Raw genomic sequence first — 7598 nt, forward strand, 5'->3', positions numbered from 1 at the left:
TCTTTCCCAAGGAATGGAAGAGGAAAAGGGAAGGATGCAGGCCTCCTGTTTCTTGCCACTGGGCTCTGATCTGGATTCAAACTAATTTACATGGGGATAATTTCAAAATGGATCTGATGGAAGCACAAAACGTGCAAAAACATTTCCACCCAGCATAACGCCAAGTAGCCAGAGGGCAACAAAGAAGAAGGGGAAAAAACGGTTTGCTGCTTTTGATAACAGTAACTCCCAAAATGTGTGCTCTGGGAAATAAATAAAACAACAAAGCCTCTTGTACCTCTGAAGGATTATTTCTTCTTCCCTTGCCTTCCTTTGATCAGCCCCCACTTGGCTGGGTGCTGCCTCTCTGGGTGGGGCTGCAATTGGATCAGTCACCTCAGATGCAGAGATGCAGTGCAATCACCAAGGCTGTCTCTGCATGAGTCACTACTGTAAACGTACCTCCTGCCGGTTGGTAGGCATGTCTAGTATCCACCCACAATGATTTATGCAGACAGGGCTCTTACTTATGGTGCCATCCTAAGCAGTTACACCCTTATCAGTCCTTTGGTACTCACTCACAGCCAATCTACATATTACATTTAACATGTGATTATAGGCTTGCCAAGTCCCCCCAGGGGGCAGAGAAACCCCCGCCCCAGAGGCCCGTTCCCCGCCGCCAGTGTATCGGGCCCCGGGGGGAACCCCACCCCAATGTGTGCGTCACCAGGAAGTGACGTTAGGATGCTGGCCACGCTGGGGGTGGGGCCATGACCATCGGAGGGAAAAATCTATGGTTTTCCCTCCAATGGTCATGGCCCCGCCCCCAGCGTGGCTGGCATCCTAACGTCACTTCCTGGTGATGTGCGTGCAGCGCATGCGCGCTTTGCGCACGCTCCAGTTGCCGCTCAGGAGTCCCCCGTTGCAGCGAAGAAACAACTTGGCAACCCTATGTGATCACCATGTGGACGTGCATTCATACAGTAGCTGTGATACAGTCCCTATGGAAACTCAATTTTAAAACACTGCAGGGACTCAGTAAATGCTGGGGTCTCTGTGTGTGTGCATGTGTGTGGTGTGTGTGTAAGCTCCTGCTTTCTCTGTGCATTGTTATCTCAACTCAAAACAGCCCTGGGAATGTTATTTGCCCCCTTGCAGGGGCTGCATATATAATACAGTTACCAGCCAGCAGCTGGCAAACTGGAGGGAGTCTGAGATTGGCAGGGACATTGTGAGGGGAAGGGGTGCTGTTGGCACAATGTCATTTCTGGGTTTTCTCTGGAATTGACATAACACCACTGTGCTGACAGTGATTTTTTTTACTTTACGTTTATCCTGCTGCTCATTTGGAATGGCAGTGGACAAGAAGAGCTGGGAGAGGGAAGGTAATGCTAATGTATAATGAATACCTCCATGTGCAAATGTCTCCGGGGCCCTTTTGCGTTGGGGAAAGGGCACAGGTGGGAGGCTGGAGTGGTCCTGATCTGAGTTTGGTCGCAGTAGTGCTTTAGAACTGAGTTCCCATGGGGAACTCCCAGCTGGTGTCCTGCTGCCAGTCCCTGTTGGGACCATTTATTAAATGTAATATGTAATGTGGACACCAACCATTTGGTATGTAAGAGTGAAACGTGTCTCCCACTTTAATGCAGAGAAAAAAGGTCACAAAGGTCATCTTATAACACCCAAGTCCTCATAGACTAGAAGCAGCAAGCAGGAGACCAGGTTTCCAGACACAAAGCCAGGTTCCTTATTACACCAACATCTTTACAATCCAGATTTCATACCTGGTTCCCAACTGGAGCAGCTGAAATTACTCACACTGACTCCCTTCGGTGGATGAAGATGCTTAGGAGATGCAGCACACATGGTCTGAGCGTGCTCTCCTGGTGAGGTCCTAGCCTTAGATCACAGGGCTTCTGCTTCAAACCCTAGAATCAATTATAGCATGCACAAAAGGACTGGGGTGGGCCATGATCCCGCGACAGCAATCACAACAACAGAGAATGCTGATTATTTCTTCCAGGCAACGGGGAACCAACAAGACAAATTTTGCATGGAAAACTGAACTTGTGCACAGGGAGATGATTGAAGAGTAATTTAGATGATTTTCAGGGAAGGCTTACATTACTGGATAATTGAGGGAAATCCAGAGATGAGACATAAGGTAGTATTGGTTTTTCTACTGAAAGAAGAAGATAAGAAATAGGTCATTAGGAGGAGAAAAACTAATCCAAATAAGACTTTGAAGTGTGAAATTCCAGATACCTAAATTTGTGCTACAAATAATCTAATGGCAGTATTTGCAGACTTGATAATCCACCACTATTTTAGGGTTGCTAGCAAGATAGTAGAAGTTTTTTTTTTTTTAATAGCAGTTTATTAGGCTTCTTTCATGCAGATATGCTGATGAGGTGTTCACAATTTAATTTTAATCACCCTGTTCCCTGCTAAGCTTGATTATAAAAGTTATGCCTGGTAATAAGAAGTTAGGTAGGAATCATTTGCTATTGTTAGCAGAGATTTGACTAGCTTAATATGTAGAGCTCAAAAAATGAATAAATACTTGCCACTTTACCAGCGGATCTAGCGCTTATTATTATGATTTTCAGGCACTTCAGGTTTGATGGCAACTAAAGCTGGGAGAAAAATAGTCACAGTTTTCTGAGAATATATATATAATTTTTAACCTAAGAGGAATGAGAAGATCTACCTGGTAACATGTGATCTTTCAACTGGGAGACAGCTCCTATGGAAAGCCTTTTGGGCTCTAGGAATTTCTGTATGTATACCATTGCATGCCCTATGAGTATGCACCCTAGGATCACTTTGTAAGATTCGCAGTGCCATCCTAAGTAGAGTTATACCATTCTCAGTTCACTATAATCAATGAGCTTAACAATGTGTGTAACTCTGCTTTGGACTACACTATCAGAATGGCAGACTAATTCTTCCACTCTTCCCTACACATGATTAGCAACAGGCAAGCAGGTGTTCAGCATGCGGGGTGGCTAAGTTAGAAGGTTACTAAGCAACCCAGAGGCTCACACCTCTGCTTAAGCGACTCACAGCTGCTGGGGCCTATGGCGAGTTCTGCAGCCTTCAGGGGCTCACTTGCCAGCAGTGCTCCAGTTCGGACCTAAAGAACAACCAGAAATGGTAAAAGAGGGTTTATTAGGCAAAGCGCAAGTCAAACAAATGGTATGGTGTGTCGTAGCCACAATAATGAGGTCTTCTGGCATTTATAAAGGAATAAGCACATGGTATGCCTCAATGCGATTTTAATTTAACTCCAAGGGCTTTGAAAGTAAGCTACGGAAATCCGAGGGGGGTCTGTTGCTCTGTTATAAATGACCATAAGTGGCCCAAAGCTTCTCCATAATCAGTGTAGTGCAGAGTTCAGATACAGAGAGCAACAATAAGGTTCCCTTAAGAGAAGGAGCATTTAATTGTGTACCTGCAAAAAATAGGGAGGGGGAGAGACTCCAGATTTGTAGTGTTAAGACTGGGTCATGGCACAAGCAGCCACACGGGCAGCTAACTAGCAAAGGATGGCAGTGTGGGAGGAGGTGAGAGGTGTAGCTTGTATGTTTCCTCTCGTGCTTCCGCAAAGGTACTTCCCAAAGAATTTGCATGGCCCCATGGCTGTGTGTTGTGTTCTTCAAATACTGGGGCAAAGTACAGTTGAAAAGGGTTTCAAGACAGCAGGCTACTGAGCTGCTCCAAGTGCCGTCCCCCCAAACTTCCCCAGCAAGCAGGGGTGCAGAAGGGGCCTCATATGGCAGTGGGACAGGAAGTATTGACAAGTACAACTAGGGCTGAGGGGCAGGGACATGGGGGGGACAAGAAATGTCAGTGACATTGCAAATGTCACTATGTCACTCCCAGGTACAATCAGAAGTGACTATAGGTAGCTCTGGTCCCGTTCACACGGAGAAGTTGCTGCGCTAAAGACACGGATGATAGGTGGATTTTCAGTGCGCGATCACACCGCAACATCTGGGAAGCGTAGTACACCCGTAGCTAACCTGTGGCTTCTCGCTGAAGATGCAGAGTAAAAAACTACCACATACGATGTACTAGTTTGCGGAAAACGCGGGGCAAGGGTGGGTGTCTGATTGCGTTTCCACTTGAATCCTGTGGCATCCGGCGCCCATCCATGTCCCATTGCACACTGGATGGGGTTTTTTTTGTAAGTCTCCACAGGATGCGCACAAACGATCATGCGCATGCGCAAACTTCGGTGTGAAAAAAATTTCCTGTTTGCCACGGAAGCGGCGCCTAACGATTGCCGGTGTGATCGTGCCGCACTGCTTCTTTGCCGCGCTGCAGGATAGCTGTGTGATCGGCACCTAACGGCCTAACCATGGGACCTCGACGGGACATGTGATCGGGTTGCTGCGCGTTACTTTGCTCCGGGGCAAACAGCCATGCTTCCCCTCGCATGTTCCGGCCCATGTGACCAGGACCTCTATGGGTAAGACCATAGAATTTCTAGTGATTCCTAGAGCTACCTATTGTCACTTTGGATTGTACCTGGAAGTAACATACTGGCATAGGGGATGCCAGTGGGTTTAAAATAAAATCTCCCACTGTCAGCTCCTGGCAACCCTAGTACATAGGAATGTGCTAGGAAGGGAAAACAGCTGCCGAGGAAAGATTGCCTACTCTTAAAAGCTGTCCTTTTAACATCAGTTTGAGGTACAAACAGGTGATATAGGTGATATTATTTACTGCCATGCCATGAAAAGCTTCATCTGCCTGTTTCCAAAGATGCATAGGGTTGCCAGCTCCAAGCTGGGAAATTCCTGGGAATTTTCAGGGCGTAGTCTGGGGAGGGGAGAGACCTCAGCAGGGTATGTTATAGAGTCTACCTCCCAAAGCAGTGATTTCCTCCAAGGGAACTGATATCTGTAGCCTGGAGAGAGACCTCTAGCTACCACCTGGAGGTTGGCAAACCTGCTACAGAACCAGAAAACTGATGTGTGAAAAGTTATGGTTACTGCGCGTCTCTTCCTTTAGCTTAAACCAATTTCTTCTTTAACAATACTTTGATTTTCAATTGGTATTTTTCAAAACAAAGCAATGGTGCTTGCTTCTCCTCTCCACCCCTCCCCTTTTCTCTGGGATTTAGGCTGTTTCACAGAACATTCATTATAATTGCCTGCCGAGTAACAAAAGGGGGGGGGCTCCCTTATTCTCTTTTGTTCACTGATTTATGTAATTTTCTCTATAGGCATTATACGGGGAATTGAATTCATGCAAATCAGAGAAGAGAGGATGATTTTAAGAGCGAACACTAACATTTGTGTGTCTCATTCGAAATAGTTAAGCGTTGCTACCTGATGAATTGCATGCATCGCATACCACACTTAACTCTCATTCCCTGTTGACGGCCGTGGAATAAAGATTAGCAATTAGCATATCCTGATCTGGCAGGATAAAGAGGTTTCAAACATATATATCTATATCTTGAGGGGTATGTAATCCTGCCCACAGGACACAGCATCAGACCCAAGTTATCCAACCAGGCTAATTTATGCAAAGTAGAGAACTGCAGAATTTTTTCCGATTGCATAATTATGCTTTTTGTAAAATTTGTAGGGTTTTCTTTTGGATGGGAGTAGCTAAGTGGAAAGCAATTGTGTTGCCAGTTTTATTTTCCTGGCATTTCTTTGATTGCCTGGACATATTAAGCAGATGAAATTTTTTTAGGCACAGAGACGAACAACCAGTTCAGAGATGGTAGCCAAACTGTGATTTGACTGTTGGGGCTACGGTCTCTTCCTGTCAAATGAAGCTGCCTTATACAGACCATCCATCCACGAAAGCCAGCATTGTCTACTCAGGCTGGCAGCTACTCTCCAGGTTCTTAGGCAGGGGTCTGTCACATCACCTCTCTTTACCTCGGTGCAGTAACCTTGTTGGGGCAGACTGGGAATTCAAAATGGCCCAGGAACAAGCCCAGCTGAGTGGTCCCTGCAGCATTACAATGGCCCTTCAACTCAGACCTGGCCAATAACTCTGTGAGGTTGGTTAGGCTGACTGGGTGACTGGCTCAAGAGGGCCCTGTGAACTTTCAACCCAAGGTGCTCAGATCCTAGTATGACATTGTATCCACTACATCACTAGACTGTGCTGGGAACTGCAATCCACTCAATTGTTGTATGGTCCTGAATTAGCAGTCCTGGCACTTCCACTAGTATCCAATGTTCCCTCTAAGCTTTGGAGTCTTGTGAGCAAAAATTCTACTTTATGAGCTACTGGCACTAAAGTTGTGAGTGGGCAATTTGGCTGCTCCATAAATTAGTTTGCTCTGGAGCCATCCTTCCTGAGATAAGACAAAAATGTCTGAGCCAGAGGCTAAAAAACTGTGAGCTAGCTCACACTAACTCAGCTTAGAGGGAACACTGCTAGTATCTATGGTTGCTAGGCCTCTATCCTCAGTCTCTGGGAGCTTTGAGAGGCAGGGCATGGAAGGGAAAGCGTTGACTGACATCATGACACTCTAGGAATTCCCTAAATTCACAGATTTTCAGGGACTTCCTAGATCAGGAGTGTCAAACATATGGCATGCAAGCCAGAACCAGCCCATCCAGGGCTCTTATCTGGCCTGTGAGCAACTGGTGCTTGGGGGGTGTGTGGAGCAGGCAGAGCCACTCCGTGGCTTCAGCACAGTGGTAAATCTCATCTGCAGCAGTCAATGAGAACCCCTTCACTTCAGTGGCAGCCTTACTGGTAAGTCAGGGGCTACCACAGCCACATTCACACTGGCCTGGGGTTCAAAGGTGAAGTCGTCAGACATCTCCCTCCTTGGTCTGCAGCTCTGGGTTGTTGGAAAAATGGGCAAAATAGTTAAATATTCAGAGATTGCAATGGATCTTTGCTTCACTGGAGAGCAGGCATTTTCTTCTATGTAAAAATCTTTATTTCTAAGGGAAGAGTACACAGGAAATCTACAAAATAAAAAAGACACCTATGACTACATCTTTATACTTTGACCACATGGTCTACAACAATGGAGATTCGTCTTCTTCTTCTTCTTGACCCCTAGAAGGAAATCACTTGAATGCATTAACAAATGATTGTTCGTAAATAGGCTTCAGTTTCCTGGGCTCTCTTCCCATTGGCTTTTCGCCAGGTTCCCTTCCAGGTCAGTCTAAACAATAGCACACAAGGTAAACACACATTAACCTGATAATGACTGCATTTTAGACCTTGCAACATACATATTTCCAACATGGGTAACCTGGGGCTGTTGCTGCATGCATGGCCTTGTTTGTGCAGTCCCCCCCAAACGATTTGGTGGCCTTTGGCCTGGGGTGGCTGCCACCATGCAGAAGTGGTGTGGCTTGCCAGCAATCTCTGGCTTGAACCCCTGGCATTACCCCCCATGGATCACCTGGCGGTCGTGGCCGGAGGCAGCCACCACCATACAGGTGTTTCCAGCTTATTGGGCTTTGCTCAGCCTGGGTCCCACTGTGCACGCAGCCTTGTGCCTGTGCCACCGCCCCCTGTGTCCTTAGGTTGGGAGGCTTAGTTCAACTCGTCTTCCTGGTTGCCTTCTGTGGTGGCTTGAGAGGGAGCTTGCAATGCCAGCCACTTTGCATGTTTTCCCTGGG

The sequence above is a fragment of the Gekko japonicus genome, unplaced genomic scaffold (genome assembly GCF_001447785.1).
Source record: "Gekko japonicus isolate JY-2015 unplaced genomic scaffold, Gekko_japonicus_V1.1 scaffold492, whole genome shotgun sequence".
Taxonomy (NCBI): Eukaryota; Metazoa; Chordata; class Lepidosauria; order Squamata; family Gekkonidae; genus Gekko; species Gekko japonicus.